Consider the following 11,520-nt stretch of genomic DNA (forward strand, 5'->3'; position numbering starts at 1 on the left):
AGGACCCATCCAAAGTCAGAATGATCTCTTTTCAAGATCTTTATCATAATTATACCTGCGAAGACTCCTGTGGCACATAAGATTATGTTCTAAGTTTATGTGATGACATATCTTTTGAAGGGACATCATTCAATTTGCTGCACTAAGAAAGTAATGAAATTAAGCTTATTGATGAGACTAAATTTTGTTCATTTTTTTGCTGATTATTTTGCAATAGAAAATAATGTAAAGTTAACACATCAAAACTGACTTTTTGAAAGGAAGACTTAGGCAGAATGCATTTAGAAAAGGAGCACTCCGGGCTTTAAAAAAACTGACTCTTGATATAAAAATACACAATATAAATTTAAGTTATAAGAAAAAGAAAAAAAATTGCAAAATTATCAAAGCATAGTTTATGGTGGAAAACAAGCAATATTTTCATTGTTTATCTTCGGATATTAGTATTGTAAGTCAGGGACAACATTCTTTAGCTAGTTTTCAGTAACTTATGTAAAATGCTTAAGATTTTATTAATTTTGAACTAGAATTAGAGGTAGTAACAATGCTCCCCCACACACAGACTTACACTTAGACACACTCTTATCTGTGGCATGTTTATTGGCAAGAAATATTGTGCTTCAAAAACCTTACTAATTTTCAATTTCTAGATTCATTCTAAATGTGAAAATGTCATTTAAATATATATATATATACACACACACACACATATATATATATACATATATATATATATATCTTAATTTCATTAAAATCTATCAGTGATTTCAAGTTATAGCAAAAAAGAATATTTAGGTAATGCAAAATAAGTGGATTTTTTATTCAAATACTTGAAAATGATTATTTTAACATCTTCTGAGAGTTAATAGCTAGTCAATATTACTGTTACTAGTAGTACTCACTACTACTAATGTTGAGTCCTACTGAATATTTAAATAGAACTCATATATTTATTCAATATACATAAGACCCGCACAGATTGTAATGAAACGAACAAATGCTGGGTAGACCATCCATGGTGTTGACATTCATGAAATTGGAGAAAAACATTAACTTTTCAAAATTTGTTTCAATTTTCTGGCAAATAACCTTTATCTTTAACAAAATGGTATTATTGATTATTTCAATGTAAAATAGCACATTTAGAAGCTCAAACTTTGTTGAACCAATTTAAATAATCTAAAATAATAGGCAGCTAATGTCAACATATATTGGGAAAAGAGAACAATCAATTCATTCATCAGTGTTATTGCAAATTATGTTACAATGTACGGAAATATTTTTAACACATGATTAATTTGATAACTTCTATAGTATAAAGTCAGAATATAAAAATAAACTATCTTTTTGTATTTTAGGTGAAAATTATTTAAATTCTTAATAGCGAAACAATGGAGAAATATATTTGTTAGACTTTTTTTAGACATTTTTAGTTTTCTTTTAAGTTGCCTGGGTTTCATTTCAAAAATTAAGAAGTTAAAGACTTAATAATAAAACTCAGCATGTATCTAAGAGTATCAATTGTTCAGCAGTTTAAGATGCATAAGTAATATTCATAATACTAAAACTACATAAGAATTAGACTACAAAGTCAATATATTTTATGTTGATTTCACTACTAAATAGAAATATATATAATATGAGTTATTATATATCTCCATATATATTTAATGATAAATTATTTTATTCCTGTTTTATCTTTACTTTGAAAATGTTTTTGTGCACAATATTCCATTCTATTTTTACTATATTCTTATGGAACAGATAGAGACTAAACTCCCCATCGATGGTCAAAATTTTAGTGAATTCGAGCTTATTTTTTGTTGTGTAGAAACAAAGCAAGTATGCTGATAAAAGGGAGACCCTAGAGATCACAGTGAGTGAATGTGCCTTGTCTTACCCCTTGGAACCCTAACACCTAACTGAAATCAGTTGATCTTTCCATGCCTCTTTTTTCATAATTGGCAAAGCAAAATTATAATTAATTTCTTCAATATAAAAAACTATTTGAAACTAAATTTAAGTGATTCATGAATGTTTTGAAACTTAAAAATATCCACCCAATTGCCTTTGATTATATTTTATTTATCTAATGTTGACAAACACTGTTTTCAGTACTAATCAATAATCATAATTTACTTATCAAACCAAATATGAAAATACTCTAAACCTGAAACAGTGGAGAGGTGATGTGTACAAAGTCAGAGACAGACTCTTACCTGAATCTTATTTAGCAACCCCTTCCAAACTTTCACTAAAGTATAGCTTTCTTTGCTGGCTCTAAGTTGTCTTCCAGTCTTATGGTATCCTCAAAGAAGCCAGTACGAGTCCTTCTTGAAGCCTATTGACTTCCATTTATTGCCAATCTAGATATCTCTTTTCTTAGGCTGTGAATAAATTGAAAGTAGGAATTGAACTTTATCCATCCATCCATATATCAATCTTCTATTTTTTCTCTCCTTCTCTCCCTCCCTTCTTCCCTTCCATCCATCCTTCCCATCTTTTTATCTGTGTACACTCAGTAGGTAATATAACACTTAGCTCTTGGACAGTTGTTCTAAAACTTTTGTGTCTTTTGAAAGCACCTGGAGGTGATCTTAACAAGCACAGATTGCTGGTCCCAAGCACAGTTTCCAATTCAATAGGTCTAGATTTTTGCACCTAGAGGTTGCCATTTCTAATAAGTTTGCAGGTGATGCTGCTGCTGCTTTATGGAGACAACACATTGAGAACAATGCTCTAGAATATAGCAAGTGGTCAATCAATGCCACGACCTGCACGGCTAGAAGTGGGAGGCGGGGAACAGGAGGGTGATGGAAGGATGGAGAAAAACACAGAGACAGTATATACAGAAGCTGGGGCCAGGTGGGATGCTGCACTCTGCTAAAGATACAGTGACCCTAAAGCAAGCTCAGCATGTTTATTATATACTTTTGAAGGCCAAGGAGGGGGCGAGAGTCTTCTCAGGACTTAAAACTTGCTGGCAGCAGTAATTTCCCAAGGCCTGTCTGTACCCGGTTATCTATGCGAAACTAGAAGCAGCTGTCTGTTAACTGTTTCGCTCTGTCCTTGGCAGATTGCTACACAGCCAAGCATGGCTTTGCCAATGCTTCAGCAACAGGATCTGCAACACAGTCAAGCATGGCTTTGCCAATGCTTCGATCAGGTCTGGCTCAAATCTGCCTCTCTACAATCAATGTTTGTTGAATAAAACATTAGACTCCCATACTTGTGTGCCCCACATTGCAATTTTTTCCATTGCTGATGGTGGTTTTGATCAGTTTGATGGTCAACTGTAGTAACAGTTCTAAACAGTTAATTGTGAGAAGGCATTACATTCATCCATTCTTTATGTGGATTTCACAGCACCTAGTAAGATAATATCAGACCTCAGTTAGAGAAATAGATTTATGTACAGGATCAATAGAAAATTATAAAAATAATCCTCAAAAGACTATGAATTTCTTTAAAAAATAGCCACAAAAGTTAATAAAATTAAACTTATAGTTTCCACACACTTGCTTTCACTAATGTGTTTCTAAATCGTTCCCCTATGAAACTTGAATATCAGGCTAGCAACACCTGCTATAAGTTTGTTGATTCTTGTTTACTAAGCAAAGCTCTTGATCTTTGCCTTTTGAACAGCTCATTTGGTAAGCAGAAAGAGAAAATGGAAGTTTTATTAGAGCAGTGCTAATATATTCATTGCTAACAAAGCCAAGAAAGTAAATCGCATTTCAAATTCTCCAATGAGAAGCCAATTGCTAAATATTCATTCTAACAATTAAAAAAAAAAATACATTTACATAGGAATAGTAAAACTGGCCAATGATAATTATGCATAACCTGACCCAGTGGTTGAAATAATGGTATTCAACAAGCATAGACTATCGTACAAGACCTAAAATTAAAATTCCCATCAATTGCATTTCATTAGTATTATTAGTTCATTCGAAGAACTATAGAAAAAAATTAAACAAATTTTTGGAATTTCTAAAGAATTCTTCTTGAAAACTAAACTCATCTCTTTTTTGCTGTTTTTATTATTTTTTTTTCTGTTAAACCAATTTTACATTATGAATGAGGTTTCCATTAATTCTTACTTACTGTGAGTATAATTTACTGTCTGACTAAGAGCTGGTTTATTAGTTAAGTCTATGATTCTCAAACTGTGCTGCATCAGAATCACCTGGAGGACCTGTTAAACATAAAGTGTTGGGCCCCAGTCCCGGATTCTAATTGGGGGAGTGGGGGGCGGATATTTTGCATTTCTAACCAGTTCTCAGATGATGCTGAGGATGCTGGTACAGAGAGTTGGAGAAATATTCCCTGGTAAAATACAAATTAGGGCACTTTACTTCTTACTTTTCAGCTTATACAAATCAATCCATTTTTCAAGAAAAACAAAACAGAGAGTAAAATATAACTTAATTCTTTCCAATTATTTATAAATTCATAATAGATGCCAAATCGCCCATTTTTAACTGAAATTACAATTTTGAGTTTCGAAATCATGAGTCATGTTTCTGTAATTGTTTATCCCCAAAGAAGGGAAAAGAGTATATCTACAAAAATAACATTGTATTTTAATACTGATATTGATACATGCAAATGTAGTTATATAAACATAGAGATATTTTTTTTTTAGAAGATTCCATTGAGTGGATCGATTTACATTTAAAAACAGACTATTTTTTTTTAATTATATTTTTAATCCATCCAATGCCAGGTTGGCCATAAAAATGAGAAAAAATTATGAATAAATGTTTAAAATAACACTTTTAATAAAATACATAATTCAAAATTACATGGAACAAATTTATAGCAAATCTGTCATTGCTTAATTTCGTTTCAGTTCAAAGAGATGGAGAAAATGAAAAGTGCTAGTGCAACATTCAGATGACCAAAATATATTTCTCAGATATATTTGGCCTTTGTCTTCGGTTCCCAGCTCACAGTTCCCAAACTTCTCGAAATTGCTCCAGCTTTGAGAGCAACAATTGTATCTCTTGTTATGTTTATGAGATGACTTCTGGACTCCATCCTAGGGTAGGGGCTGGTTGCCAGTAGGAGGAGCCAATTAAATAGTGAGAGGATTGGAACTCACGGTCTTGCCCTCTGATTTTGAGGAAGGACAGCGGGGCTGGGATCGAATCCACTGCTAATCATGACTATGTAATGACGCCTCCACAAAAACCCAAAGGGACAACTTGTTGCCCTTTTTTGGAGAGCTTCTATGTTGCAAAAGCAGAACATTTCCTTGTCACACTGTGCTGGGCCCCAAGCTCCCCAAGGACAGAAGCTAGTTTTGGGGGACCTCACTCTATATATCCATCTCTTCATCTGGATGTTGATTTGTATCTTTTACTAGTCTTCACAAAACATCAGTTATCTAGTGAGTAAATGAGTTTTTTGAATTATGTGAGCTCTTCCCGCAACTTTATTAAACCAGTGGAGTGGGTCACAGCAACCTCTGACTTGTAGCTAGTCAGTCAGAAACCCATGTTAATGACTCGGGTTTGTGACTAGTATCTGAAGTGGAGAGCAGGAGTAAGCCCTTTATCTGTAGAATCTGATTCTGCCCCCGGGTAGACAATGCCAGAACTGAGTTGACTTCTTGAACACCTTGCTAGTATGTGAAGATTGCTTGCTGGTGTGAGGGAACCTCCACAACCACACTGGATTTGAGTCCAGGACCCCTTTCAGCTGGTATATGGAACTTGGAAGGCATGGTTCAACCAAATATGCTAGTAGGAAGCCTATTCCTACATAGTATACAATTTTAGAGAATGGTCAATGTCAACAGCCATGCCATTACGATTGTCAAATTTCACAAAAAAAGGTATAGACGATGGAAGTCCTCACCAGAAATAATATAAATGCAAACTAAAAAAAATTGTAAACTTAAGGGTAGCTCAAGTCAAAGGATATGATTTTAATTTTCAACGAATTGGCTAGAATGATTCAGAGAATCAACACTGTTGATATGGAAAGGCAAATATTCAAAAAAAGAACAGTTTCAGGGAAGCATTTATTAGTCCTAGGAAACCAAAAGGCAATTAGTTTTAGTATTTAAGAATAATTTCTTTAATAAAAATTATCTTGAAATCAAAGTTTATAGTAGAAAATATACCTATTAGTGAGTCCCAATCATTTTTTTTTTCTCTCTCTCTCTCAAATTAGTATTAGCTTCAGAAATTTAGCGTGGGTTAGCTCTTCATGATAAAAGCTAAATGAAACCAACCATTAGAGGATGGGAACTTCAAGGTCTGAAAACTAACTGGAATCTGTATCGTTGTATTAATGTTTTTCAAGTATTTACTCTTTCACTATTAGGCAATTTCTAGAACTAACTTTTCAAGCCAAGGAGCTTGAGAGTGAGTAGATTTTTCTAAGGAGTGCAGGAATATTGTAAAAATAAATGTAAATCAAAACATGTGTGCTATTTCAGGGAAATTATCAGTGACTCCCAGCTTCGAAAGAGAGGAAAAGAAGAAAAAGATCAATTTAAAAAAAATAGTTTAGAATACAAGGTGCAAACCTTGGTAACCTCTATTAATAGTGTCTGGTTTAGAGATACTACTTGAGAGTGAAAGTATAGTTCCCATTATTTCTCCCACTATTGGGAGAAATAATAACAAAATATGAGTAAAGTATTTTCTTTATTTAAATGATGACTGTATAATAGCACAAATATAGAACTTTTAAATGCCTATATCTTAAAATACTGGCTAATAATAAATACATTTATTGATGTTATTTAGAGTAAACTGGAAAACTTTACATCAGAAGTTAGAAAATCTGATTTTTTTTCCCTAGATTTTTAACTAACTTACTACTGAAACCTACTTCGAGTCAATTAATGTTTCTGAGTTTCAGTTTCCTCATCTTTAATTTATACACTGACATATTCAGGGTCATATGAGCTCTGAAATTCTATAGGTTCTTTTTTAGTATATTAGTTACTAATAAATTATCCAAGATTTAATGTAGAGAATACTTTCCATAAAGTAAAACATGTTTTGGAAATGCTGAATTCGAACCTAATATAAATAACATGCAGGATGAAGCAGTGGAATTTCAGCTTAATTTCTCATCTGCAGAACTATCAATAATCTAAAGCTCTGAGAGACCAGCTACTGAGAAACAGCATGAGAGCATGGCAGAGTCAGCATGAGTCCTAATAAAAAGGAGTTTAAAACAAATGGGAGTCAGTAGCTGAGTGGGTAAACAGAGGTAGTGACTAGCAGAGGAGGGAGTTAAAAAGAGAGGGGAAAACAGATCAATGGAAAGTAAGCTTAAGAACCAGGGAGCAGCTATAGAAAAAGAGGTTTTGAGGGAGTTCAAAGTCATTCATGTAGCTGATGTCCTTGACATTTATAAAATCCTATAAATGAGGCAGCTTACTTAAAGGAAGCTACAGAGAAACAAACAGAAGTCAGAATTGAAAACCAAGAGGTAGGAAAAGCTCTCAAAACAACCTTTTCTGTAGAGAAAGAGCATATAAAATTTCCTTTTCTCCTTCTAATGAAAGACAAATGATAGACGGGGGTGGGAGCGGGAAAGTAAGATTTTGTCCATTTTGGAGAACAAAATTGAAGATGAAATTCTTTTTTATATTAGTAACTTTAAGAGGAAACTGTTGGGAAAACAAACAAACAACAACAACAAAATAAAAATAAAAAAGCAAGGGTGTGACATCTAGAAGTGAACTATTTGGAACAAGCCTGTGAGTCGTTCCTCCCAAGAGCAGTTCTCTTCCTGGAGATCATTTTGCTAATTAGCATAAGATCAATAATTTTCTTCTTCAGAGCAACTTGTATTCATAGTTTAGATTTCTTGGGGTTTTATGTGTTATGCGCCCTGGGACAGAATGTCTCGTAAGGCCCTGCGCTTTAGAAGAGTTTATACTGGTGAGGTGAGCACTATATGTACGTACGTACGTACGTACGTATGTATGTATGTATGTACATATCAGTGCATTTTGCCTCTGTGTATAAAAATATACAGAGGCAAAAGAGATCTGTACAAGACTGAGAGGTCATTCACTCCTCTTTTAGGTTTTGAATGATTATTAGTGGACGTACGCATAGAACTCTCAGTCCAAATGAGGGGAACAATAATTTTACGTATCTGGGAAAATACCTTGTCTGTCATGTGCAGTACTTTAGATGGAAACTGAAGTGATTTTTCCACACTGCTATCCTAGATTTACATCTTGGGAGACACACACACACACACACACTACACACACACACACACACACACACACACTATATGTATGTATGTATATGTATAGGCTTGTGATTTATATCAATGGGTATCTATTCTTTTTCAATTCGACAGATATTAACATCCTAAAATTAATAATAAATATTTATTAAAACAATGGGTAGGTCTATCAGAGAAAAACAAGATGAATAAATTATGGCTGATACTCTTTACATTGGCAGTATCACTAAGTAGGAATTGCTGGTGTAATATTCAATTCAGATAGAAATGTCCAAAAATATAAATGGAAATCAAGGGTTGAAATTCAGGGTCTTGAAGCATTGATATATGTGGTTTTTGTTTTCCATTTCTTTGTTGTAGATTAAATTGAGAGAATTTCTCCAAAAAGAGAGTGTAAATAAATAAAAGAACAAATCTTTAAAGGGTTAGTCACCTCTTGAAGGATAGAATATGTTTTGCTGCTGGTAGCTTGATATATTTGACAGCAATGTATATATACCAAGAATCTGATCAAAAATTTTAATATTCGTTCTATGTAATTTCAACTTTATATTGTAGCAATGGAGATTTGCAAAATTATCATTAGCAGAATTAACAATGTTGAGGTGACTACTTAGAGAGGTCAAAGAAGTGATTCTCAAGTGTGGTTCCTGGACCATCAGCATCACCTAGGAACTTTCTGGAAATGCCTATTTCTTGGGCAGATTCTTGTTATAAAAACTGAATCAGAAATCTAAAACTGCAGCAACACTATATTTTAAAGGTAGAGACCACCGTTTATATAACTGATGCTAATTCAAGTTTGAAAATCATGGGATTAATGGAAAATGATGAGTTGAGAATAATCAGAAATTGTCTTAACTGTTCAGTTGGGAAGATGTTGATTTCACTAACTTGCCATAAGAAAAATAGTAGACAGAACAGGTTTGGAAAATAAAGATGAGGTCTTTGGTATTAGGTATTTTTTAGCTTCAGATAATAGCAGGATGTTCATGTGCAGATTCCCAGGAACATGATGGAAAAGAAGATTTGTAAGTTAAGACAGGCTCAAGTCACATCATATGTATAGATTTACTGCAGAATATTAAAAAAAAAAAGTTAAGAAAGCTAGGTAGAGGCCTTGAGGGCTATCTATATATCATGGCTTGGTAGAAGAAGTAAATCTAATGGAAGAAAGACAAATTTCTATGTCATATCTAAAGGTTAGAGGAGATAAGAAAATGCTGAGTAAAATAATGATTAATAATAATACATTTGGGATATACGAGAAAAAATTTATTTATTTATTTTTTCTTTTTGGTGAAGCAACCCTTGGTTGACCTCACAGATTGCAAGGACCTTGTCACTTTACAATCCCTTTTTTTTTTTTTTTACGCCTACAGCACCCGGTCTTCCTAGGTGGTCTCCCATCCAAGTACTAACTAGGCCCAACTCTGCTTAGCTTCCAAGATCAGATGGGATTGGGCTTGTTCAGGGTGGCATGGCTATAGAACAAAATTTAAATTTTTTGACTGAGGAAAAGGAATTGTGAGTGAGCTGAAAGTAAAATAAGTGAAAATATTAGGAACATTTATATATATATATAAAAAAACTTCATTTAAATGAGAGAGCATGAGTGTGGAGTGGATTTAATTGTGAGTCATCCTTTGTTCTAGAACTACTAAGCAAATCTAGAGCAAAACTAGAAAATAAATAAATAAATAACGATTATTCCTTAGATTTTCAATCCATGGGAGTAATATGACTAGTAGGTCAAAATAGCAAATGATCAGAAGATCTGGTTTGTGCCTAAACCTAAAATTTTCTCCCTCCCAATACTCCTGTATATCTTGGTCTTAAATTCAGCTGAATGTAAATCAAGGATACTTCAGTTTTGTTTCATGTTAATACTTCAATTTTTTTTTCTCTTAAGATAGTGGCATCTATTCTGTTCATTGTACATTCACATGTAAACACTTTCCTGTAGCGCTTCTTTTTATTTGAGACCTTTGCTTTAGACTTGATGATAACATTTCATTTCTTCAAGGTAGACCTAAAGCATACTTTCTAAGAACTCATTTTAAACTTATTTCCAAATTCTCTCTAATATCTTCAAAAGAAAGTTGCATTATCTTTAGCCCCTTAGACATAGATGCTTAGACTGACCTATCCTAGACCTGCAACAGGGAAGATTCCTTTATCAAAATGCCTATGATAAGATAGATGATTGTTTATGACCTAGATATGGAGGCAAATAAAACTGAGATAAAAGATTACAAGAAATTTTATGAGTTATATAATTGCAATTATTGATGAAGTTGAATGACGATAAAATCAATGATTTAAAAAAATTCTGATTTATACTTTGGACAGAGAAAAGTTTTGGTCACAGTTAAATACAGGAGAGTATTTTTTTTTTAAATGTTTTTATTATGGTGACATTGGTTCACGAAATCCAGTAGAATTTAGCAGTCTGTCACAACATATTTATTAACTTTGAGACTGATAATTAGTAAGTCCAGTTCCTAAGAATGATAAGGCAGAAATCAGACTATAACCTTCAGCTGTATAGTACTGGGATGTTCCAAAGCATATCAAAAAGTGTCTTAAAGATAATGGATAATGAGAATGAAATGGGCAAGAGACTGGCGAACCCCATGTTAAGAATTTTGTAGGAGGAGGAGTTATTGCGGACTGTGATGGAACTGTGGTTGGTGACACGTAGTGAGAAGAGAATAACTCCTCTAAATTCTGATACCATGTTTTTGAAGAGCAGTGCTGTTACAAAAGTAGAAAGTGACGGTTGTGAGTTCAACATCTTCTCCCTTATTTTCCTTATTTGGATAATTCCAACTTGCTTTCCAAGTCTTAACTTATGTTTTGTTTATCCATGGAGTGCTCCCTTGCTCGAGGCCTTCCTCAGAGGGATGTGTTCTCTGTTTATTCTTGGCATCTCATGTTGCCTATATTAACTCTGTCCCTAGAATTCAGTGTAGAGCTTGGAACACAATATATAATGAAGAAATATTTGTTAAATTAATGAAATAAATTTTGCTGGAAGTCTCTTATCGGATTCAAAATTGATTTAATTGTGCATAACTTGCACAGAATTATGTAAATAAAAGTAAAATCCATCTATTTTATCCAGTAGTTTAAAAATTAGTTTGCATTTTTTGCACATTATAAGGAGATATAATGGGGCAATAAGTACTAAGTTTTCTAAGCATGATTGAATGATAAGAAATTACACAAATATTTGTTTAATATTTTTCCTAAAGCTGATTTCATTTTTTTAAATTTATGATAAAC

General features: G+C 33.1%; 1 pseudogene; it reads right to left on the minus strand.

Annotated features, from left to right (window-relative positions):
• Positions 1-9,605: 9,605 nt before the first annotated feature.
• Positions 9,606-9,724, minus strand: LOC120614567 (uncharacterized; annotated as a pseudogene).
• Between the last annotated feature and the right edge of the window lie 1,796 nt (positions 9,725-11,520).

The sequence above is a fragment of the Pteropus medius genome, unplaced genomic scaffold (assembly GCF_902729225.1).
Source record: "Pteropus medius unplaced genomic scaffold, Ma_sr-lr_union100, whole genome shotgun sequence".
NCBI lineage: Eukaryota > Metazoa > Chordata > Mammalia > Chiroptera > Pteropodidae > Pteropus > Pteropus medius.